General features: G+C 51.3%; 1 protein-coding gene across 3 annotated transcripts in view; it reads right to left on the bottom strand.

Annotated features, from left to right (window-relative positions):
• The window catches only part of CLCN4 (chloride voltage-gated channel 4), a 77,847-nt gene extending 56,592 nt beyond the window's left edge, over positions 1 to 21,255 (bottom strand). Inside the window, exons 1-2 of one of the 3 annotated variants that reach the window (XM_032618788.1) lie at positions 19,781 to 21,255; positions 18,356 to 18,623 (exon numbers count right to left, since the gene is read on the bottom strand). The gene's annotated coding sequence lies outside the window, so the exon portion shown is untranslated. Of the gene's footprint in view, positions 1 to 8,352; positions 8,410 to 18,355; positions 18,624 to 19,780 lie in introns of those variants that run through there. The other 2 variants (XM_032618789.1, XM_032618791.1) reach the window with 2 other exon arrangements.
• Positions 21,256 to 26,271: the final 5,016 nt, after the last annotated feature.

Genomic DNA, 26,271 nt, shown 5'->3' with positions numbered 1-26,271 from the left:
TGACGGCGAGAGCGGCGCCCCTCCCACCAGTTCTCCCGGCCCTGACAGGCAGAGCGGCGCCCCTCCCACCAGTTCTTCCGGCCCTGACGGCCAGAGCGGCGCCTCTCCCACCAGTTCTCCCCGCCCTGACGGCCAGAGCGGCGCCCCTCCCACCAGTTCTCCCGGCCCTGACAGGCAGAGCTACGCCTCTCCCACCAGTTCTCCCGGCCCTGACAGGCAGAGAGGCGCGCCTCTCCCACCAGTTCTCCCGGCCCTGACAGGCAGAGCGGCGCCTCTCCCACCAGTTCTCCCGGCCCTGACAGGCAGAGCGGCGCCTCTCCCACCAGTTCTCCCGGCCCTGACAGGCAGAGCGGCGCCCCTCCCACCAGTTCTTCCGGCCCTGACGGCCAGAGCGGCGCCCCTCCCACCAGTTCTTCCGGCCCTGACGGCCAGAGCGGCGCCCCTCCCACCAGTTCTCCCCGCCCTGACGGCCAGAGCGGCGCCCCTCCCACCAGTTCTCCCGGCCCTGACAGGCAGAGCGGCGCCCCTCCCACCAGTTCTCCCGGCCCTGACAGGCAGAGAGGCGCGCCTCTCCCACCAGTTCTCCCGGCCCTGACAGGCAGAGCTACGCCTCTCCCACCAGTTCTCCCGGCCCTGACAGGCAGAGCGGCGCCCCTCCCACCAGTTCTTCCGGCCCTGACGGCCAGAGCGGCGCCTCTCCCACCAGTTCTCCCCGCCCTGACGGCCAGAGCGGCGCCCCTCCCACCAGTTCTCCCGGCCCTGACAGGCAGAGCAGCGCCTCTCCCACCAGCTCTCCCGGCCCTGACAGGCAGAGCGGCGCGCCCCTCCCACCAGTTCTCCCCGCCCTGACAGGCAGAGCGGCGCCTCTCCCACCAGCTCTCCCGGCCCTGACAGGCAGAGCGGCGCGCCCCTCCCACCAGTTCTCCCCGCCCTGACAGGCAGAGCGGCGCCTCTCCCACCAGCTCTCCCGGCCCTGACAGGCAGAGCGGCGCGCCCCTCCCACCAGTTCTCCCCGCCCTGACAGGCAGAGCGGCGCCTCTCCCACCAGCTCTCCCGGCCCTGACAGGCAGAGAGGCGCGCCTCTCCCACCAGTTCTCCCCGCCCTGACGGCCAGAGCGGCGACCCTCCCACCAGTTCTCCCCGCCCTGACAGCGAGTGCGGCACCGTTCCCACCAGTTCTCCCGGCCCTGACGGCCAGAGCGGCGCCCCTCCCACCAGTTCTCCCCGCCCTGACAGCGACACCGGCGCCCCGCCCACCAGTTCTCCCCGCCCTGACAGCGACACCGGCGCCCCGCCCACCAGTTCTCCCCGCCCTGACAGGCAGAGCGGCGCCTATCCCACCAGCTCTCCGGGCCCTGACAGGCAGAGCGGCGCGCCCCTCCCACCAGTTCTTCCGGCCCTGACGGCCAGAGCGGCGCCCCTCCCACCAGTTCTCCCCGCCCAGACAGCGACACCGGCGCCCCGCCCACCAGTTCTCCCCGCCCAGACAGCGACACCGGCGCCCCGCCCACCAGTTCTCCCCGCCCAGACAGCGACACCGGCGCCCCGCCCACCAGTTCTCCCCACCCTGACAGCGACACCGGCGCCCCGCCCACCAGTCCTCCCCGCCCTGACGGCCAGAGCGGCGCCCCTCCCACCAGTTCTCCCCGCTCTGACAGCGACAGCAGCGCCTCTCCTACCTTCCCGCACATTTGGAGCACTGGGCAGCTGGCTAAAATGCGGATTCTGATCCAGCATGGCCAGGGTAGAGCCTGAGACTCTGCATTTCTCACAAACTGTTGCTGCCGGTCTGCGAACCACACTTTGAATATAGAAAAGGGACCGGGCTGAAGTCAGAAACACAGGGAAGAGGGAGGGGTGAATTGGGAGATCGGCACTGACATATACACACACTAGCTGACAGTTAAGAACCTGCTGTACAGCACAGGGAACTCTACTCAGTGTTCTCTAATGGCCTATATGGGAAAAGAATCTCAAAAGAAGAAACGCGGGGAGCCAGGCGGGACTGGGGGCCAGAGACAGAATCACGGCCCAAGCAGATTAAGAAGCCGTGGTCAGGGGCTTCCCTGGGGTCTCAGTGGTTGAGAATCTGCCTGCCAGTGCAGGGGACACAGGTTCGAGCCCTGGTCCGGGAAAATCCCACATGCCGCGAGGCAACTAAGCCCGTGCGCCACAACTACTGAGCCTATGCTCTAGAGCCCGTGAGCCACAACTACTGAGCCCACGTGCCACAACTACTGAAGCCCGCGCACCTAGAGCCCGTGCTCCGCAACAAGAGAAGCCACCGCAATGAGATGCCTGTGCACCGCAACGAAGAGTAGCCCCCGCTCGCCACAACTGGAGAAAGCCTGCGCGCAGCAATGAAGACCCAAAGCAGCCAAATTAATTAATTAATTATTTTTTTTAAAAAAGAAGCCATGGTCAGAGGCAGGCAGGAGGGCAGGTGTCTTGGGGGCTGAGAAAGGAGAGCTCTGCGGAGGCGCGGTGAGCAGGTCCCAGGCCGGTCCCAGCCCTGGCTGCACAGCCCAATGACCTGGGGCCTTTCACAAAGGCCCCCAACCCCAGGTCCAGCCCGGAGTAGTTAAAGCCGGGTCTGGGGGGCCCAGGCATCAGCATTTCTAAAGCTCCCCAGGTGCTTCCAAAGTGCAGCCTCTCAGGTGAGACCCTGAACCAGGCTGGGATGAGCCCATGAATCCCCTGGGGTCTTATTGAAATGCAGATTGTGATCCTGGAGGGGGGTTGGGGAAGAGGGCAGTCTTGGAGCTCCTGCCTTTGAAGAGTGTCACACCTCTACTCGAGGGCTGCATGACCAGGATCATCATCATGAACTTGTGATCCAGTGTAAACCCTTTCCCCCCAGCCCCTCCTCCTAGGGCAGCCAGGCCAGCTCCCCAATCCACTCAGTTCTCTGACGGGGGGAGGAAATCAGGACCCTAAAATGAATGCGGGGACGCCGGCCTGCCTTTATTCACGCCCTGGATCTCTGTGCACACAACACCATGACACGCTTCAAAAATGCAATCCAGGGCTTCTTCCCTGGTGGCGCAGTGGTTGAGAGTCCGCCTGCCGATGCAGGGGACACAGGTTCGTGCCCCGGTCCGGGAGGATCCCACGTGCCACGGAGCGGCTGGGCCCGTGAGCCATGGCCGCTGAGCCTGCGCGTCCGGAGCCTGTGCTCCGCAATGGGAGAGGCCACAACAGTGAGAGGCCCGTGTACCGAAAAAAAAAAGTGCAATCCAATACAAATTCACAGCTAACTTCAAATTACACAGCAGACATGGGTCTCCCAATGTGCTCGTGTGGATAAAGAAAAAAAATTTTTTTTGCCATGCATGTTTGAGGCTATAGCAAACATTTGTTAAACATACAAGTATCTTCTGCCCCCACAATGCTCGCTCACACACACACACAAAGGGATTTATGGGACTCCATCAAGTAAACAAATATATGCATATGGGAGGCTCAGAAGAAGAGAAAGAAACAGGCAGACACAGGGAGGAGGTGCCCATCCATGGCTCTCCCTGTGCCTCCTACCCAGCATTCCTGCCACACCCCAAGGAAGTTAGAGGGAAGCCTTGACCTTGGTCGTTTCACCCACAGTTGTAATACTGCCGCATGACTACACACACGTGAACTGCCCTGCACACACGGCTCTGTCGTCCCCACCCAATTTCTAGAATAACTACTGTACCTGATGCTCCCAGTGCCCCACCCATACCCCTCAAGACCTTCCAGTGAGCTCCAGCTGATTCCCAGCTGTATGTGTGTGCCTGAGGTCACTGCCTCCGGCCCCGTGGAAGGTGGCTCTGCTGGCGTGGCACGCCTGAAGAGCATTACTGGGAGCAGGTATTAACCGATGTCTCGGGAACTGGTGCGTAAATACTCCCACTCCCTCGCCCCCTGAATGGGGTCATTTCAAGGCATGTGTTTCATACCTGTGCAGAAAAGACTTAGCACTGCAGGCCAGAGACTGCTCTCTTCAGGAAGGCCTGCTGGCAAGGCTGGCCCTTGGCTGGCACCTGGGAACGTGGATTTCAGGAGGGTTGACACCATCCCCAGAACTGATAAGAATGACTCACGGTACCTAAACTGGCTGTCCAAATACTGTGACTGATACTGAACCCCTCCTTCTGGGAGTCTGGAATTTTGATACAAGCTGGACCGAGAGTGCCTACAGGACCAGCCCCCCAACAGAAATCTGGGCACTGAGACTAACAGGCTTCCTGGGTAGAGAGCACTTCACCCGTTTTGCCTCAGCTCACTGTGGGAAAAGGAAGCACATCCCTGTGGGACTCCACGGGAAGAGGACTCTGGCAGCCGGAGCCTGGTTTCCTCCAGACTTTGCCCCATCGCCTTTTCCCTTTGCTGATTTTTGCTTTATATCCTTCCATCAGAGGAAGTCACAGCAGCGAAGACCACTATACACCGAGTCCTCTAGTGAACCCACACTAGGTCCTCCCAGTGAACCCACAGGTGACTTGGGGAGCTCATGACGCTGCAAGCATCATTTCCTAGAGTTTCCAAAGCATGCAGTTAAGCTCCAGCTGCCCACATGGTGAGCTGCATTAACAGCCCAGGCTCTAACGGGTGCCTTCTTCTCCCAGTCGCCCCTCCCAGGGTCCCTGCAGCACCCAAGAAACACCCTGCACCAGAATCCTCGTCTCAGGGTCCGCTTCCGAGAGAACCCAAATGAAGGCAGCATCGCAGGTCATTTTCCCTTTCTTCAACCAGGGATGCCTTTGCCTGCGTAAATCCCTGAGTGATGTTTACGGCCCGGTACAAATGGGCAAAATCTTCATGACCTAGGGCTAGGCAGAGGTTTTAGGGATGACACCAAAGCACGACCCTTAAAAGAAACCAAATGGGTAAGTCGTACTAATGGGCAAAGTAAAACCTGCCATCCATGCAAGAATGCAGGAAAACTCGCTGACACACTTTATTGATTGCAACAGGTGACCTGGCAAATCGGGAGGGCTGGGTCCCTGTCCCGGCCGCAGACATTCAGCTTCAGCAGCTCTGGGGCAAGGCCCGAGAATCTGCATTTCTTACAAGCTCCCAGGAAGACTGCTGCTGCTGCTGGCCCACAGACCGGGCTTTAACAACCAGGGGCCCTTATAACCCTTCATTCCTCTCCTGTTCCCCACTCCATTTCCTTCCCTGCATCCTTCCCGTCGTGTTTTAATTACTACTACTTTGATTATCGATCTTACTTATAAACTGGAATCATTGTTTCAAAGCTTGCTGCCTCTGAGCTCCTGAGGGCAGAGGCCTGCGTTACTCACCCCCATCTACCATCTGCACCTTTGAGGCAGTGTTTGCTGAGCCTGCTGTACAGTTACAATATCCGTTAACCCGAAAAAGCTTCACCCACCGCATACACGATCTCTCCTCTACAAGGAGCGTTACTAAAACTACATCCATCTAGACCTAGACATGATCACACTCAGTGAAGTAAGTCAGACAGACAAAGACAAATACCATATGACATCACCTATATGTGCAATCTTAAAAAATGATACACGTGGGGCTTCCCTGGTGGCGCAGTGGTTGAGAGTCCGCCTGCCGATACAGGGGACACGGGTTCGTGCCCCGGTCCGGGAAGATCCCACATGCCGCGGAGCGGCTGGGCCCGTGAGCCATGGCCGCTGAGCCTGCGCGTCCGGAGCCTGTGCTCCGCGAGGCCCGCGTACCGCAAAAAAAAAAAAAATGATACACGTGAACTTCCTTACAAAACAGAAACAGACCCACAGACACAGAACACAAACTTACGGTTACCAAAGGGGAAAGGGGGAGGGAGGGATAAATTGAGAGTTTGGGATTAAAATATCAAATAAATAACCCAGGAGGACCTACTGTATAGCACAGGGAACTCTACTCAATATCTTATAATAACCTGTAATGGAAGAGAATGTAGTAAAAGAATACATATATTTACATATATACGTATAACTGAATCACTCTGCTGTACACCTGAAACTAACACAACATTGTAAATCAACCACATTTAAATAAACATTTTTTTAAAAAAACAAACAAAATTATATCCATCTAGAGATAGAAAACTCTATCAAGCAGTCAGCTCAATGCTTGGGACATCACTGCACAGGCACACTCAAAAATACATACAAGCAAGATAGCTTACCTGTGAGTATACACAGGACAAAAAGAATACGAAAACCATACTCAAGTCACTGGACGTGAAAATGAGAGGTTGGGACACGTCTCTTTGACTGCATCGCCCTTCATATGCACCATGGCCTGCAGTTTTATCCTCAGTAGCAACGCGAGTCTGAAGGGCATGCCTTGCTTTCCCCGCCTAGGTTCGGGGGGTTTCTTTAACTGCTCGATTCATCCTGATTTTTCCCTTATTACTTTTCACCCAGGAAAAAAGCTGGGCTGACAAATATAGACAGATCTCTTCCTCGGTGCAGCCGGCCAACATCTTGGCTGACACCCAACCACAGGCATCTGACCCAGAATCTTGGGAGCCCAAAGAAGTGGACTTTGGACCCATCACAGCGGGAAGCGGGGTAGCACCAAGAGTTGGCAGCCCCTGTAGCAGCCCGACGAGCCAAACCCTACTTCACGTTTCTTATCCAAGTGGAGGAGGTCACAGGGAAATTGGTTTAAAACTCCCTTTAAATTCTCTCAAGAAATTTCCCTGAAATACGTTTCCATTTGTGGCCCAGAACTTTTACTCTAGGAAATCCTGTTCTACAGGATTTAAACTACGAGACTACAAGCCCACAGATACAAGAAGCTCAGCGAATCAGTACACCCCAAGCACCCAAATAAATAATAGAATAAAACCACACTAAGGAGTGGCATAATCAAATTGCTAAACCCAGTGAAAAGGCGGGTATCTTAAAAGCAGCAAGAGAAAAAAAGACACCTATATACAGAGAAAACTATGTGACTAGACACAACCACAAGGATGAACAACCTACCGCTACATACACTCACTGACGAGGATGAAATTCACAAACCCAATGTCAAGGGAAGGCCAGACACAGGAACACGAGTCCATTAAAACAAAGTTCCACATAAGCAAACCGAAAATGTGTGGAGTTAATCAGGACAGCAGTTACCCTTGGGCTGAGGAGTGACCAGAACAGACATGGGGGTGGCTTCTGGTGGTTGGTCACGTTTTTTCCTTTCTCTTTTTTTTTTATATTTATTTATTTAGTTAGTTAGTTAGCTGTGCCGGGTCTTAGTTGCAGCTCGCCAGCTCCTTAGTTGCAGCACGTGGGCTCCTTAGTTGCGGCGTGCGAACTCTTAGTTGCGGCAGGCATGTGGGATCTAGTTCCCTGACCAGGGATCGAAGCTGGGCCCCCTGCATTGGGAGCACAGAGTCTTAACCACTGTGCCACCAGGGAAGTCCCACTTCCTGTTTCTTGATCTGGGCACTGGTTACCCAGGTGTGATCACTTTGTGAAAATTCATCAACCTATACACTTACACTTTACACACTTTTCTGCACATATATTTCAATAAAAGATTTATTACTCAAGGCAACCCAAAAGACCCATCAACTAGAATTAAATCTCACCGCCTCACTGTACAGAAGTTAGATTTTTTAGTTCGCATGCTGCAACACTTCTCTCAAGCGCCTGTGAACTACTTTCTTTCTCTTTTAAAATACCTACCTAGAGGGCTTCCCTGGTGGCGCAGTGGTTGGGAGTCCGCCTGCCGATGCAGGGGACGCGGGGTCGTGCCCCGGTCCGGGAAGATCCCACGTGCCGCGGAGCGGCTGGGCCCGTGAGCCATGGCCGCTGAGCCTGCGCATCCAGAGCCTGTGCTCCGCAACGGGAGAGGCCACAACGGTGAGAGGCCCGCGTAACGCAAAAAAAAAAAAAAAAAAAAACCTACCTAGAAAAACTGATCTCCCACTGAAATAATTCATGTCCAAAGTCTAAACCCTCTGACGGAGCAAGGGCACTGGGATTGGCAAACCCACCATGACATGGGCTCCAAGCTGCATTACAGGCCGCAGCACATTTCACTGGTGCAGGGAGAAAAGGGGAGATGCTCCCAAAGAAAGTGGCATCCCAGATTTGCAATGCTGGGTGCTTGAAGTGACAGCAGACATCCAAACCCCACTGGCATTTGGGGGCTAGTGGAGACTTAAGTCTCCAGGCTATGAAGATCCACAGGGAAGTAGACATTTTCCTGAAATATACACAGTTGTCCATTTACTTAAATCAGTACACTGAAGCTCATCATCAACATGCCCTGACTTACACTCTAAACCGTGCATGGAGCGCCTCTCCTCCCCAGGTGTATTATCTAGAATGCTACATAACAAACTACCTCAGAACTCAGCAGCTTAAAATAATACACATATAATCTTACACAGAATCTATGGGTTGGGGATTCAGGAGCAGCTTGGCTGGGTCTTTCTGGTTCGAGGTCTCTCTCCGGAGGTTGTTGCCCAGGGCCGCAGGCATCTGAAGGCAAGTCAGTGCTGGCTGTTGGCGCGAGGGCTCAGTTCCACTGCACCCTGCGCCTCCACGGGACTGCTTGAGCGTCCTCGGGACATGGCAGTCAGCTTCCTCTAGAACAAGTGCTCCACGGGAGCGAGGTGGAAGCAGCCGTCTCTTATGACCTAGCCTGGCGAGTCACACGCCGTCCCTTCCAGCGCACCCCGCCGGTGGCAGTCAGCCCTGAGGGACTCAGTGTGGGAGAGGCTGCACCTGGCCATGAACACAGGAGGCAGTCATCGGGCCCCTCCTGGAGGCCAGTTCCCCCACTAGTCAAAGCTCCTTCCCTCCCCTCGCCATCTCACCTGAAACCCCAGCAACTTCAAATTCATTTGAGGTGATAGAGTCTCGCTTTCAAGATGCAGACACCTTTAGGCGGGTGACGGGCCACGCTTCATCCATCCCCTCTAGCCAATGCTCCAGCCACCGCACGGCGCTCCCCGGGGGTGTTAGGCCCAGCGGTGCCGACACTGAGACGAGCCCCCTGGTGGCCACGTGGCGACAGGCCGAGGGCCACGGCACCCTCGGACGTCCCCAAGAGAAGAAAGCTCAAACCGCAGGATGCGCAGAAAGAGACGTGAGAATTAAAGTTTGTCAGCTTCAAAATGGTGCCTGGAGAGGGCACAGAGGCGGAGGGTCACTTCTACCTCCCCCTCCTGCTTCCCCCTTGGCCCCTGCCCAGCACCCAGCCCTCCCCGCACCCCTTCTGCCCCCCAAGGCTGGCGAGCTGGTGCGGGGCGCGGCCGCCCTCCGTGGCACGGTTCCTGTGGCCCCAGGGCTGCGCGGCTATGTGTCCCCTTTCGGAACACAGCCTGCGTGCTGGGAAGCGGCCAAGGCCAACTGCACACGGCCTCCGGTGACGCAATGGACTCAGCGTTCTCACATCCCCCGCCCGCAGAGGGCAGGGAGATGGCGATGAGTTCTCCGCGTTCCTGGCACCCAGGGCCAAGGATGGAGACCGTCCCCAGAGCCCCCTCCTCACAGTAATAAGAACAGCAACGACTCTGTACAGGGCTCCCGTCCTAAGCGCTTCACACGCATCCACCACCAGGGCTCCTGACACTCTCTGAAGTAAATGGCGTCACCCTCAGGCCCACGTTACGGATCAGCAAACTGAGGCAGAGGGGAGGTTAGGTCTCAAGCCCAAGTCCCACAGACAGTGAGCGGGGAGCCACATTCCCACCGGGGCCCTGAGGGCCCTTCCTCTTGGGTCGTGAGAGGACTGAACACGCCTCGTTCCTCTCGGGACCCAAGAGCTACCTGCTTCCACGGAGAGGGCACTGCTCGCCAAGCCTCTCCTAAACTGCGCGGAAAGCGCTCAAGTAAAGGCTGCTGGGTTACCGTCCAACCTCCCGGGTGGGCGATGGCTCGTGTGCCCCGGAAAACACCGCTGGATTAGTTCACCTGGGTTGCCCTGACCAGCCCCACAGGCCGGGTGGCTCCAATGGCAGAAACTTCTTGTCTCCCAATGCTGGAGGCCAGAAGCCTGAGACCCAGGCGACAGTACGCCTGGATTGGTTCCTCGGGGGCTGTGAGGGCAGGATCCGTCCAGGCCTCTCTCCCTGGCTGGTAGACGGCCGTCTTCTCCCCGCGCCCCTTCACACCCTCTTCGCTCTGCACCTGTCTGTGCAGAAACCTCCTCTTCTTATAAAGACCCCAGTCACGCTGGACTGCGGCCACCCTCGTGGCCTCGTTCTAAGTTGATTACCTCTATAAAGATCTCGTCTCCAAGTAAGGTCGTACTCTGAGGTACTACGGATTAGGACTTCACCCATGTGAGCTCTGAGAGACACAATATCAGCCCATAACAGTGGCTGAAGACGATGCTCGTGAGAAAGGCTGAGGTGTCCCTCCCTCTCCTGGGACCTCTGCAGACCATCTTCCTCCGCAACAATCTACTTCCTGCTCATGTGGGCTACTCCCCCTCGTGGATGAAAACAATGTCACAGACACTCACAACTAGCATCTCCGTGAAGGTTAAATGCACGGAGTCCTCCAATGCAGCCTCGAGGCGTCCTTCGCAGTGTCCTCAGAGCAAGGCCACAGCGGGAACACGGCCACGGGGTGGCTTCACCGTATTCCAGCGGGGCTACCAAGGTGAGGGCTGAAATGTCAGTTAACTCCTATGTTTTGGGCAAAAAGGGGGCTGGTGGGAGGCCTGACGCAGCTAAGAGGAAAATGATCTGTCTGGGATCGCTGCGGTGGCCCCTCTCGTCCTAACCCAACGAGCACCTCCAAGGGCTCCGGTGGATGGAAACAATAAATTTTACACTGACCATCGCGACCCAGAAGGGAGACTAAGATCCCGGCAGGAGGTAAGCTCCGGCCACCCCCACAGACGTGGTAAAAAAGTGCGGGGCGAGCCCAGGAGAAGCAACAGCAGCCACGAGAAATGAGTCAGCAGGTCCCCGGGCACCAGGGCAAGGAACAGACCTCCCGAGGGGATTAACAGAACTCCGCGTGTCTGTGTCACGCTCCCTCCAGCCAAACCCCACCCCCACCCCCGGATCAGCGCTGCCGCTGGTGGGAGTGGGCCCCGCAGCATCCTCGGGGGGTCGAGGGCCCAGCCTAGCCCGCGGGGCTCTCCCCGCACGGGACCCCAGGAGGGGGACAGTCACCTCCAACAGGGAAGGCTCTGGTCTCAAACTTCCATCAGTCCAACCGACGGCCTGCTCCCTGCTCTCAGGACCGGCACGGGAGGGCTCGGCGACAGTGGACCGTGGGTGACCCAGGCTGGCCAGCACGGGGGGTGGCGTAGCCCTCCAGACAGAGAACAGCCAGTTCACGGGGAAAGAGGCAGGCGGCGGGCTCAAGGGCCCGCGAGAAAGCTCGAGCGACTTCATCCACACCAGGAGGCCGCAAGGGGAGCCTTTCCAGTGTCGTATGTGGAATACAAGAGCTGTCGCCTCTGCTGTCCCTGCGAACTGCCGCCCGTCACTGGTGACACTGTCCTGACAGGTGCGGCAGGTGGCCTCCAGCTCGAGGCGCTGTAATCACACACTCACAGTGTGACCTGACCACACGCGCTCCTCTGATGTCCAAGGCCCGCCTGGCTCCAAGCACGACACGGCTTCTAAATTAGTTAAGGGCACGGTCCTCTAAGCTACAGCTCACCTGGCCACCCAGGTCACCGCTCACGTGGCCACCGTCCCCACCTCCTCGCTGGCCACCCTGCTTTCTCTCTCTCACCCACCTCTGACTTTTCTCCTTACAGCAGCCACAGCCATCCTTTCAAACACAAGTCCAGAAGTGTCACTCTCCCACCCAAGAGCACCCAGTGGCTTGCCATCGCACCTAGAGTCACCAGGGTTGGTGCCACTCCTTCCGAGTCCCCACAGGGTCCGCCCAGCCACCCTTCCAAGCACCTTTCCCACCACGCTTCTCTGGGTGGTTCTCCTCTGGACACGCCCACCTCCTTGCTGCCTCGCCTCAGGGCCTTTGCACTGGCTGTTCCCTCAGCCCGAGCTCTCTGCCCCCTCGATGTTCACGTGGCTCCCCCTCAGTCCCTGGTCACATGTGACCCCTCAGACGGGCCTCCGTGACCGCCCTGTCTAACCAGGGTTCTGAATCCACCACTGCCCACCCTCCGCCTCCCGCTATATTTCATGCGACAGCACAACCTATCAAATACAGTTATCTTCTCTTTCCTCGACTTGAATGTCACTTCCACCGAGGCACGAACCTTGGCCATTTGGTAAACCCGGTAAACCCCAGTGCCTAGACTGGTAGGTCTCAACTGGGGGCAGTTTTGCCCACCAGGGAACACTTGGCAATGTCTGGAGTTCAGCTGTCACAAGTGGGGAACGGGGCAGTGGTTGCAACCCACATCGAGTGGGTGGAGGCCGGGGACACTGCTAAACATCCTACAATGCACAGGACAGCCCTCACCACAGAGAATCATCCAGCCGGAGAGCCCATAGCGTCCAGGGTGAGAAACCCTGGCCTAGACACACAGCAGGGACCCAACAGATACTGGCTGAACAAAGAAGTAAATGAGGGAGTGAATGAATGAATGAATGAATGAATATCGAGGCTCACGTCTCACGGAAACGCCTTTGCAGTTCTCAGGATATCGGTGGTCTTTTCTCAGGGTACTAACGTTTCACTTAATTTTTCATCCAACGAAAATTTAATGAGCACTTACTCTGCCACGTGCTATGTGCTGGGTTTACAGAGCTGAACAAAACACACACAGTTCCTTCCCTCACAGAGCCTACAGTGCAAAAAAGAACATTCTGTACAAGGCATCTGGGGACCTGGGCTGTTCCCCAACTCTGTCGCCACTGGTCACGTGACCTTGGGCAAGTCACCTGACTTCTCGGGACATCTCTTGGTCATATGTAAAATATAAGGGTTGCTTTGATTTTTGAAGCTAGCTAGCTTCCAACATCTAAATTCTATGCATTTAATTAATCCTGGAGGTCTTTTCCTGTTTGGCATTTCTACATTGGCATAATACCACAAGCATTGATTACAAAAGCTTGAGGAATCCACACACCCATCAAGAGGGGACTGGTTAAGTAAACTTGCACACCGTCCACACTCTGGAACATGCTGTGAGCGAGCTGATGTACAACAGCTTCCCAACAGCAGGACTAAGAGAAACGAGGTCTATCAAGTATATTACTCTCCCAAGTACTTTCACAAGAAAATGGAATGAATGAATGAATCGGTGCTACATGATACAACACAGATGAATCTCACAATCACGCTCAGTGCAGAAGCCAGACATAAGAGTGTACAGATCATAGGACTCCAGGTATATGAAGTTCAAGAACAGGCGAAAGTAAACTGTGCTGACAGACATCAGCATGATGGTACCCTCCAGCCAGAGGATTTGACTAAAGGAGGGCAAGATGAGGCCCTGTGGGAGTACCAAGAACGTTCTCTTCAGTTGGTCAAAACCAACTGAATTAAGATCCATGCATTTCATTCCATGTAAATTACATCCTAGTGAAGGAAAAAGGAAAGTGCTACGTACATTCTATAGACGGATGTATTTGCACAGACATTTTCTGAAACAGTATATAAGACAGTTATCGGTGGTTGCCTTTGGAAGTGGGATGGGGGACCGGGAATGGGAAAGAGACTTTGTTTTCTTTCCATAACCTTTATCCTGCGTGAAATCCTCCCAGAAAGCATCTATTATTATTTCGATGGAAAACAAGTCATTCAAAAACTACTTATCACTCTCTAGAAAGGAAACCACCCCTGCCCTTAGAAAAGACAACTTATCTCTGGCCAGCCCCTGACAATACAGTCAAGCAAGGGTTTGATAATAAGGCCACCACACGTCAGAATTTGCAGAGGGCTCATACACCCACCCTCCTCGCCACTAACTAATCCCCCTGGATCTGGTTTGGGAGGGTGCAGGGCTGGAGGGCTGTTGGGCAAGCTGGGAACCTCTGGGCCAGCAGGTCTCACCTGGGGCCTCAGGTTCGTGCGGTCAAGGGCACATGGAGCTCAGGTTAAGAATGCTCCCCTTGGGGCTTCCCTGGTGGCGCAGTGGTTGAGTCCGCCTGCCGATGCAGGGGACACGGGTTCGTGCCCCGGTCCGGGAGGATCCCACATGCTGCGGAGCGGCTGGGCCCGTGAGCCGCTGAGCCTGCGCGTCCGGAGACTGTGCTCCGCAAGGGGAGAGGCCACAGCAGTGAGAGGCCCACGTACCACAAGAAAACAAAAAACAAAAAGAATGCTCCCCTTGGGCTTCACCCTCAGATCTCAATCAGAATCCCTCACACGTCCAAGAGTCTACATTTCTTTCCTACCTTCTTTTGAACTTCCTATTGTGCACATTTTCAAATACACAGCACATTACGGAGAAGAGTCCAATTAATAACACCAATCAGATTCAACCAGTGTTCCTATTTGACTGTATTTGCCTCTTCTCGCTCTCTCTCCATTCAATTGAACCGTTTAAAAGTAAATTATTGTGGTTCTCAAAGTGTAGTCTGGGAACACCATGAGGTCCCCAAGGCCTTTTAAGGGGGTCCATGCTGCCGAAAACATTCTTATAATAATTGTAAATTTTTATTTGCCTTTTTCCATTCTCATTCGAGGGTACAGTGGAATTTTCCAGAGGCTACATGACATGTGATACTGCAACAGACTGAAAGCAGAAGCAGGTTTGAGAATTCATCCGTCTTCTATTCAGCCATACATTAAAAAGATCTCCAAAAATGTCAAAAAAAAAAAAACAAAAAACTTTAAAAGTAACTTATTGCTCTCATGACACTTCACCCCTAACTCCTTCAGCATGCATCACTGAAAAATAAGACTCCTGTACATATACACGTGTTAGTTATCTACTGCTGTGTAACAAATTACCCTGAAACATGGCAGCAGGAAACAACCGTGTCTCATCTCACTGTTTCTGTGTCAGGAATGAGGAGTGGCTGAGCTGGGTGCCTACCACACCACAAGCTTATGGCATCTAATCAAATTTACAAGTCTCCTCGCATGACCTAGGAGGCAGGCACATAAAAATAACCCAGATGTCCCCAAAGCCTAGTCCTGATGTTTGTTCAAGCCAGGATCCAATCAAGGGCACAAGTTATATCTGGTTATGGTCATGGACTGAATGTATCCCCCAGAATTCATATATTGAAATCCTAATCCCCAATGTGATGGTATTAGGAGGTGGGGCCTTTGGCAGGTGATTAAGTAATGACGATGGAGCCCTCACGATGCAACTAGTGCCCTTATAAGAAGGGGCCAGAGAGCTCTCTTCCCACCACGCGAGGACACAAGAAGGCAGCCATCTGCAATCCAGAAGAGAGCCCTCACCTCTTCCCACCACACGAGGACACAAGAAGGCAGCCACTTGCAATCCAGAAGACAGCCCTCACCAGAACCCAACTATGCTGGCACCCTGAGCTCAGACTTCCAGCCTCCAGAACTGTTAGAAATAAATGTCTGTTGTTGATAAGCCACCCAGTCTGTGGCACTCCTGTCACAGCAGCAGGGCTGCCTAGGACAGTGATTCCATCTCTTAAGTCTCTTTTGATGGAGAGTCCTCCTCCATTTCCTTTTTTTTCTTTTTTAACTTATTTATTTTATTTATTTATTTTTGGCTGCATTAGGCCTTCCTTGCTGCGCGGGGCCTTTCTCTAGTTGCAGCGAGCGGGGGCTACTCTTCATTGCGGTGCGCGGGTTTCTCATTGTGGTGGCTTCTCTTGTTGTGGAGCACGGGCTCTAGAGCGCAGGCTCAGTAGTTATGGCGCACGGGCTTAGTAGCTCCGCGGCATGTGGGATCTTCCCGGACCAGGGCTCGAACCCATGTCCCCTGCATTGGCAGGCGGATTCTTAACCACTGCGCCACCAGGGAAGCCCTCCTCCTTTTCCATTTTCTTTCACATCATTGACTGGGTGCAGAGACAGCGCCCAATGACCCACATAGCGTGCCAAGCCATTCTGGGGACAAGCTACCTGGCCGGCTGTGGGCGCCACCTGTAAAGAAAATGGCTGGAAGTGGACAAAGGAGGCTGCCTGTGCCCCGGCCTCTGCACACTGGCTCCTTCTCGCTAAAGAACCAACCCTCCCCCAGGAGAGCAATTTTTATGGGGCCAGGAAGAGGCAGAGAGAGAGAGCTGAGGGCAAGGGTATTGGGGGAGGGGCACACCACAGTCCCAGGCCCGTGGGGGGGACAAGGATCATTTTTTGATCATTATAAGCTCCCTCCCCCAAACCCACTACACACAGCCCATGCCTTGCAATGCCACTGCCATGACTGCTTCCTGTCTCCCGGGAGTTTCCAGCTTGCTGACCCTCTTACATCCATCTGATCCCCCCAAGAGCCAAAGAAGCAGGACCAGCAAGTACAGTAGCCCCATTTACATTTTCGGCAACGGTTCCAAGAGGTGAAGTGGTGCAGCAAAAGCCGCTCTCTGAAGTGTCAGAGCCAGACCTTTCGCGGCCAGTCCTACATTGGAGCGTAAAGCGCGTGACCGTGACGGCCACAACGGGCACCAGCACCCGGGTTATCTCACTCCCTCCCCTCGACACCTCCACACAGGTCCTATTCCCACTTTTGCAGATAAGGATGGGGACTCTGGTCTACCCCAGTTCCAGACACGCTGGTCTACTGCTTGTGCTCTTCCCTCTTTCCCTGACACTCTGGCAAGCTAGCTTCCCAGCTACGACTGGCACACAAAACAGGCCTCCCCTTTTTGACTGAAGCTACTTCTGGAACCCCACAGCATAAAAAAGTCTCCGCATTGACAACATCATGAAAGGGAATCGGATCTCTGACCAAGGGCTCAGCATGAAACAAATCATAGGAAAATGAATTCTAGAATACCAGAGCCAGAAGAACATCTAAGATCGTCCAAATCAGTGGTTTTCAACCAGGGGCAATGGAGCCCCACGAGGGAACAAGTGGCAGGGTCTGGAGACATTTTTCATTGTCACAACTTGGCGGGCGGGGGCCACTGGCATCTAGTGGGTGGAGGCCCATGATGCAGCTAAACAAACATCCTCCAGGGCACAGGACGGTGCCCACAACAAACAGATTTATCCAACCCCAAACGTCAATAGTGCCAAGGCTGAGAAACCCTGATATAAATTCCTTGGTCACTCTGGGGACAAGAAAACTGACTCCCAAAGACACAAAGTGACTCGTCCCAGGTTCCACAGTCCCAAAGCCAGAAGTGGAATCAGATCTCTACATCTGTCTCTCATCTGCTCTGTCTAGGGTTGGGCTGGGGGACAAGGGAAGGTAGGGGCCTGAGGACCTTGACTCTAATAGCCAACCTGAACCAAATGAAGAAAACTGCAGTAAATTAATTACTGAATCACTGCAGCAACACATCAGGGTGTCCAAAGGCTGAAAGAAATGCCTTATTTAATTATCAACTAAAATACCATTGTTTTACAGGTCCTCCCACAGTTGCTGGATGGGTCAAATGATACATGGTGTGAGTTCCAATACAATTCAGGGATACCACGGCTTCCAGAGGGGTCACGTTTTACAGGAAAGAACGCCAGGTTCTCCTCCTAAGGGTACCCACACATGTCCTGGCCTCGGGTCGTTTGTGAACCAGAGAAAGGAATGTAAACACAGGCCTGAACTCTCAAGAGTCCATTAAAATCCCACCTCCTGTCCTGCTAAAATTGAAGTCAGCTGATCCCCCTCCATCTGCCACTGCGTCATCAAGCCCCTTCTTTCAGCAAGCAAATTACTTAGCAATGGAATTAAAAAGAACAGTGGAAATTCATGGCTTTTGGTGTTCATTTCCATCTCCACCCCCTTCTAAAGACCTTTTTGTTCTTAACAGATGTAGCTGGTTTGCACTCTCCTACACGCACATTGGAAGCTTTATTTTATTTTATTGGATACTGTTATTTTTAAATCTATTTAAAACACCCGGAGAAAACAAACACATTTCTGACATATCCCCTTTAAATGCTGGAACCTGGCAAAATAATGCCAAACAATTTAGACCGCACATCTAGCTCTTCAAATGCTAACCAAGAAGTTTGCATTCCATTTCAAGCAAAGCAGCTTGGCTTTGAAAGAAATCAGGCTGACTACTGAGGACAAACCCCTGTAAGGAGAATCAGTAAATGTGTCATTATTTGAGAAGCACAATGACCGTCGGTAGACGGTTACCTTTGACGAGCAGCCCCTGTCTCTCCTTACAATGCCTGTACTGTGATCATTCCTGATTTTTTTCCCCTCCTGTGAAAGAGGCCCGGGTCTTTCAGTCTGGCCCGTGCCCACTTTCCCAGGGTGCGCCTGCCAAGACCCAAGTCACGCGTGAGCCTGCAGCCGCCCTCCGCGCCCCCCTGCTGCCTGGTGCCTGCAGCAGCCGCAGCAGCCAGAAACCCCACTTTCGCCGACGGGCTGCAGGGGCTCCTCCTGCAGAGTCCCTTACCTGCAGTGCCGCATGGCGCAGGCCGGTCGCCCACCTGCACCGCATCCTAGAGCATCCTTTCTTCGGCTCAACGGCTGCGAGCGCGCTGACATCACCGGGAGGCGGGCCCACGCCGCCACGTGACGCCCTCGGGGCGAGGAGGGGAGGGGGGGCGGGGGAAGACCCTGGAAGTCCCTGTAGGCGAGGAGCGAGTGGCCGGGAAGCCTCGCTCTGGCCTCCTTTCAGGGCGGAGTGTTTGGTGTGGGCAGCTGGCCTAGCCTTCCACCAACTGTGGGAAACAAACGGCACACAGAAGGGGAGACCCAAATGACTCCAGGCTCCACGCAGATAATAGGATTTCAATAAGGGGATTAGTAATGAAAGGAAATAATTTAGTCTTTTATTTTTAAAAAGTCTTTATCAAATGCAATGGAGAACTAAATAAATAAATCTGTTTTGTGCAAATCAAAATGACAGTTAAAATACAGAGTGAATATACATATTTTGCATAGAGGGTCCATGTTTCAAACCGTATATCAAATGCATTAATTTTGAAGCATATTCATTGTGGAATGTAATACCAACTGCACTGATGAATAATGCTTTTAATTACTCTCGATACCTGCATTCCAATATCAACGTGTTTTTGCCGAAGAAAACAACAGTGACACCACGTAGTTACACTTCTTACTTGAACATTTGACTGTTCAGAGTAAAGTGCTAGTGCACGAGCATGGTTGTACTCGTGTCTGTTTTCCTAAATCTTCTGGCAAAGAACTTGATCTCTCAGACATGAAAGTTAATTCGCAATAACTCATTATTATACGTTTTCTAATTTTTATCACATTCTGCGGAAGTGAGTCTTCTATTACAGAAAATATGTACAATGTCAATATTTCTCATTCACAACTGAAACAGCCTTGCCTAGACGGACTTAGAAAATTCCAACTGTGATCATTTCATAAATTTGAAATGGCATATTTCAGACAAACTGTGAAGATATCAACTTTCTTGCCAAACCACATAAACGTTTTTGAAATGTGAAAGAGCAAAAGCAGGAACTGTTTTTATTTGTATTCCAGTTTCATATAGATCAGTTTCCTTTCGTTTGAGTTCAAATTGCAATTTTAACATCCCCTTCGCTGGCGCCCCTGAAAGAGATGTGAAATGGGTTGTTTCACAAGCAGGCCAGGGTTACTTACTTGCTATTTATTCCGGCAGCTTTCATGTCCTTCTATATTTAACCCCGGGCCCTTTTACCACCATCCCCTCCTGATTAACCACATTTCTGTTCAGAAGGTCAGTCTCTAATTTGGGGCTAAATAACGGCCCTTGTCTCGCACAGCGATCGATTATTTTCAACTCGATTTTAAAAATCAACAAAGTGGCCGTACGGTATTCCAGGTCCTTCCTCTCATTTGTTTTTCTGAGTGATGAACAACTTACCTTTTGCTTTCAGATTCCTGAGATATAAAATTTAAATGCTACCGAAATCCCCTGCTCCAGTGGGTTGAGGGTCCGCTAGAGACAGAAACTGACAAGCTCATTTTCCTGCCGGAGGCAGAAGCCGATTTCAGCCTTCGGCGCGCGGGGCGGGCCCCCACTACCCCGAGCCGAGAGCCAGGCTGCGAGCGTCACGTGCTCCGTCCAGCCACTCAGCCCTGCCCGGCAGGCTGGGTCACCTCGGCTCTGGAGGCCGGCCCTTCCAAACCTCATACAGTCGGTTCCTCCGGGTGCACAGAGAACCCCTGCGTCCCCGACACGGGACGCGCTGCCCGCTGGGGTTGGGCTGCCGGGACTACGGTGGTGGGAGTTCCAAGAATCGACGGGAGCTGGGACGCGGGGCGGTCTATAAAATGCCCTCCGAGGTCCGAAGTGACTTGCTCTGTGTTCCGGCTCGGCGGAAATGACTCAAGCAGAGGCACCTTCCTCGTCGTGGGGCGATTTTTTTGCCAGTAGGTTTCACCTTTTCTTCTCCAGGTGATTGTTCAAGTGTGAAGAACATTACAGCAAACAGGCAATTCAGGAAAAGCCTAAAACTGGGGCGCACAGTTTTCAACAGAATGAGATCACTTCCGACATCCTCCACCTCCACCCATGAAATTGTCCTTTCGGCAAGGACTTAAAAAAAAAAAAGAAAAGATTACCCCCCCCCCCCATAAGAATGTAAATTGAACAGTCTTCCTGGTGGGATGTTTAGCAATTCCTACCCAAAACCTTGCAAATATGCGCGGGTTGAAACATAGAGTGGCCCCAACAGCTATTGCTGTCATTTGCTCCAGGAACTAACCTCATTAGGAAAAAAGGAAAGGAACGGAAAGAATCGTGAAAGGAAGAATTGCTGCAACATTATTTATGACCTCAAAGCACCAGCGGCAACTTAAGTGGCCAGAAACAGAGGGTAGGTGAAGTTTATAAGACATCGGTACAACACAAGAATTAAAACAGATCTGGTAATACTTTTTGACATGGAAGGACATTCACGGTGTCTTAAATGAAAAAAAGCAAGCTCCAAAGCATTATGTGCTGAATGATGGACGAATGTATGTAGGTGTTGAAGGGAAGCAGAAGATGCCACCCCCAAAATAGGCCACTTGGCATACTGATTATTTTGAATTAAAGTTACTTAAGAAACAGCCTGTGCAAAAAAAAGACACTCTGACCTTCCTTGGTCCCCCCAAAGGCATGTGAAGGTACCCTGCCCCCCACCAGGTGGATAAAAGGCATCCTTATTGGGGAGACAGGGAATTCACCACCTGGAAGGCTGTATAAACAAACCTTGTTACTTGCACTAATTTGCTAGCCCACGCCCAAACCCCTTTGTTTCTCCAATTTTTCACAAACTTCTGGTTTCCTTGTCTAGAAGGTATAAAAGCTGCCTGCTTCGGTGACTTCTTGGAGTCTCAGAATTCTATGGGCTCTCCTACGGTAGGAAATTAAATTTCTCTCCTGTTCGTCCATTTTATGTCAATTTAATTATTAGACCAGTCAAAGAACCTAGAAGGGAAGAAGGGAAGAGTTTCCCCCCCTACAGTTTACTATATTTATGTCTTCGCAAGCAAATACCTTTGAACAGAGAAAACAACTGGGAAGCAAATTTACTAAAGTATCGACCTTAGTATTTCACTCAATAGTGAGATTAAGGGTATTTCTCATTTTCTTCTTTTTAGCTTAGCTGCATTTTCTAATTTTTCTACGATTAACATACATTGCTTTTGTAACAAGAAACAGCTATTGCTTTTTTTTTTTTAAAGCACTGTAGGAGACATGATCATGGATTATGTACATTTTGCTACTTTTTAATGCAGATTTCATTCCTTGAAGATTCTCAAATCTTAACCGCAAAGCCCCGAGAGAACAATTCCTAATCATCCTAGGTTATTCTGCTCATAAAAATCTTTAGGAAGGAAGATGGCAGCTCAGAACTGATGTTACCGTTTCATCGTCCGTAGGTCCAGCCTTAATTTCTCTTCCATTTAAATTCACTTCTTATTCTGCTATGTGTGAAGATTGAAAGATAGCCGTTAACATCCTTCCTGAAAAGATTCTTCAAACACTTATGTAATAACCGTTAAGCTTTAATTTCTCCATACTGGCACCTTCTGTTTTCTTCACAGATTTCTACTTGTTAATCCCTTTGAATCTTTTACATTTTTTTCCTCTTATCTGCTGCTGGTACATTGGACACTGTCTGGGGACAGTTTTGGCTGCCACACCTCGGGGCGGGGGGCGGGGGGGCCCCTGGCATCTGGTGGGTGGAGGCCCGGGATGCTACTCACCAACCTACAGTGCCCAGGACAGCCTTGCAACAGAGAAGGTTCCAGCCCAGAATATCCCTAGTGCCGAAGCAGAGAAACCCTGCTTATAAAGTATAATTTGATTCACCCAAATCTTCCATTTCCCAGGCTTTTTTTTCCCTTTTTTTTTGGCCGAGTCCCACAGCATGAGGGATCTTAATCCCCAGGCCGACCAGGGATCAAACCCAGGCCCCCTGCAGTGGAAGCGCGGAGTCTTAACCACTGGACCTCCAGGGCAGGCCCTTCCCAGTCATTTTAAAGAGTTCACCATCGTATAACATGCTGGAAGCTCTGCTTCATTATAATCCCTTAAATGTGGTACTGCTGGCACGTGGGAAGTATGATTGCCTGTATCTTCATAGACTATTTCAGAACTGATGCACAGGAAGCTGCAAAGGGTGGTTATCTCTGGGGAGCAGAACCCAGTGACTGGGACACAGAGAGGGAAGGGAAGTTTTCATAGACATGGAAGCACACTACATGGTAAAAAACAAAACAAAATAAAAAAAAAAACTGTCTCTGGGATACAGTGTTACACCAGAACCAACATTGTCTTCAAATGTTCTCAGACACCATCTTGAAGTATTACATAACAAGCACATTACAGTATTATTGTCTGTGCTATTTGTCAAGCTTCTGCGAGCCTCGATTTTCCCTTCTAGAAAGTGGGGAGCAGTAGAGGTAGTAAAAGGATCCACCACCTGGGGGCGTTTTGAGGCTTAAGTGAGGGCTCTGGAAAGAGTAAGCAGCGCTTTGCTGAGCCTTACTGGAGCCTGAGACGCAAGGAAAAATGTGTACCCCTATATATACTTATCAAAATACCTAGCATATTTTGAGCCAAGTGGAAAAAGTTATAAAGACTCACAATCTAACACACACACACCTATATATAAAGCCCCATGTGGCCCAGTTCATTTGCACACCATTGTCAACTCACATAAGCCCACCCACGGGGACAAGCAGGGCATGTAACCCCTGGCCAGTTGGACATAATTATTCCCCTTACACAGTAATACAGGGTAAAATTGCACTGCTTCAATATGGTAGCCACTAGCCACAAGCTGCTATTCAAGTTTAAATTAATTTAAATTAATAAAATTTAAAATTCAGGGACTTCCCTGATGGTCCAGGGGGTAAGACTCCGCACTCCCAATGCGGGGAGCCCAGGTTAAAGCCCTGGTCGAGGAGCTGGGTCCCACATGCACGCCACAACTAAGACCTGGCACAGCCTAAATAAATAAATAAATATTTTTTTTAATTAAAAAATATTTTTAAAATAAATTTCAGTTCCTTAGTCACACTAGCCACATGTCAAGTGCCTGATCGCCACATGTGGCTAGTAGCTACTATATTTTAGTGCAGATATAAAACAATTCCATAATTGCAGATAGTTCTATTGGGCAGTGCCGCAAAGCATTTCTTTTAAACTAATTCCATTGCAATAAAACAATTTGTGTTTATTACCCAGGGGATTCTGCCTGTAACTGCAGAGTAGGAAAAGCAATCTGGCCAGAGTGTCTGTTGGTGGGAAGGACGGAAAAGCACAGATTCCAGAAGGCTGCGTGCCTCTCGCCACAGGTCCCAGGCACGATGTTTCCAAACACCAAAAGACGTGCAGCCTCTGCCTTTGGATGTAAACAAGAGCTTGCAAATCTTGCTCCAAAATGAGGTGGCAGTGTCTGATCCCTTGTTTCAAAGCAAAAATTGAGATGCGTGACAAGAAAATATTGTCAGTCTACTTAAGAGAGACAGACAATCTAAAAACAATGACTCACCCAGCAGTAACGAGTACTCCTGCCACCAAGAAACCAAGTCTCCCTGGAGAAATGACCATTTCCAGGTCACAAACATCTGGTCAAGCAGGGTAGTGTTACCAAACCAAACTTGGTCCCCTCACCCACAGAGCAGCAAAACCAATGTCCTGACACCGGCTTGTGGTGAAGGAAAGCGCAGCGTTTGTTTCAAGGCCAAGGAAGAACTGGCGGCTTAGCTCAAAAGACCCGGGCTCCCCAGTGGCTTTCAGGGAAGGGTTTTTAAAGACAGTGTGAGGGAGAGGGTGACAGGGTGTGTGATCAGCTAGCTTGTGCACAATTCCCTCATTGGTTGATGGTGAGGTAACAGGGTGATTTAAAAAATCAGGAATCTCGATCTCAACCTTCTGGTTCCAACTGGTCTGGGGTCTATGTGACCAGCATGCAATTAACTTCTTCCACCTGGTGGAGGTTTTAGTGCCTGCAGACAACTGAAGGGTACAGCCCAGGGTATTATCTGTAGCCCCTGAAGAAGAACCAAAGGCCCTTGACCTTGTCTTATGGCTCAACTGTTATTCTAAGTCTTACTTGAATATTTTCTTTGGTTTCTGGTGTTTTTTTTCTGCTATTAAATTTTTCTTTTTGGAACTCAGGGAAGGTCTAGGATGCTAAAGCTTTTCTACATACAAGAGGTGGGCAGGGGACACAGGGCCTGGGCAAGTGTCTGTCCCCGGGAAGGCTCTGTAGGGTCCCGCTCCGTTTCAGTAGCAAGGAAGCCATCTCAGAGTCCTGGGGACATATAAAAAAGGACCCAGCAGTCAACCAGTAGAGGTTGCCCCAGCTACAGAGGCGGGAATGTGAGCGTTAATAAGGATAACAACTCCAATGGATTAAAGCACACCAAACATATTTAAATTTGTGTTAATAATAACGATACTAAAAAAAAAAAAAAATTTCCAAAAACCAAAAAAAATTGGTCACCACTGTAACAGTGCTGGGGAAACAATTATTTTCAAAACGGGTCAATAAAGAAAAAAATCAAGCATTTATCTTGCTTTTCCCATACAAACTGTACCACTGGATAACCAAAGAGACTAGTAAGTTTCTCTTTATAAAGGCATTTCAAAGTAAATAATAATGTTTTAAAAATTGAGAGAATATCATCATTTTTCAACCCTTAGTGAATTAATGGATCTAGGTATCAATAGTTGCAAACCCTATAAAAAGAAACATTGTAAGTCACCTGATGGATGAAGGTATGTCTTGCCACCCATCCCAGCCCCCAAAAAAGAAAGGAAAAAAACGAACTGGAATCTGATCAAGCTTTTAGGTTCAACAGCAGCTTTTTTTCAGCATTTATTTTTAGGAAATAAAGTTCAGAGGAACATGTTAAACTACACCCAGGGATACAATGAGCCAAGTCCAGGCTGTGGGAGATCAGAAAACACACAAATTACAAAGGTGTGTGTGTGGTAGGGGGGATGGATCCTGTGAATTAAAAACCGACACAACTGCGCTGAGATGGCACTGTGCACCTGTGAAGATGACAATGATCAAAATGACAAATGTTGGCCAGGAAGTGGAGAAATTGAAGCCCTTGTACACTGCTGGTAGGAATATAAAACGGGCAGCTGCTTTGGAAATAGTCTGGCAGTTCTTCAAATGGTTAAACATAGAATTACCATATGATCTAGAAATTCTACTTTTATGTATAGAGCCAAGAGAAATAAAGACCTATGTCCACAAATGTACACAGCAACATTATCCCTATCAGCCCAAAAGTGGAAACAACCCAAATGGCCACGAACTGCCGAACAAACAAACACAACGTGGTCAATCTACACAAAGGAATATTACTCAGCAGTAGAAAGGAGTGAAGTCCTGACACAGGCTACAATGCGGACGAGCCCAGAAGACATGATGCTGAGCGAACAAAGCCAGCACACACAGCATGTGATTCTAATTCCAGGAAACGTCCACAATAGGCAAATCCACAGAGAGAGAAAGATTAGCAGTTACCGGGGGCGGGGAGCGGGGGGGGGGGGAGGCGCAGAAATGGGGGTGACGGTTAACCGGAACAGGGTTTGTTTTTTTTTTCAGTACGCGGGCCTCTCACTGCTGTGGCCTCTCCCGTGGCGGAGCACAGGCTCCGGACGCGCAGGCTCAGCGGCCATGGCTCACGGGCCCAGCCGCTCCGCGGCACGTGGGATCTTCCCGGACCGGGGCACGAACCCGCGTCCCCTGCATCGGCAGGCGGACTCTCAACCACTGCGCCACCAGGGAAGCCCCCATACCTCTATTTTTATGTTGAAAAAAATTATATACATTTTAATATATTTAAGTCTCTAATTACATTTTTTTTAAAAAATCACACATTTCCATTCTGTTC

Source organism: Phocoena sinus, chromosome X (genome assembly GCF_008692025.1).
Source record: "Phocoena sinus isolate mPhoSin1 chromosome X, mPhoSin1.pri, whole genome shotgun sequence".
Classification (NCBI taxonomy): domain Eukaryota; kingdom Metazoa; phylum Chordata; class Mammalia; order Artiodactyla; family Phocoenidae; genus Phocoena; species Phocoena sinus.
The sequence above is the reverse complement of the archived record's forward strand: the minus strand, read 5'-3'. Positions and strand labels throughout refer to the sequence as shown.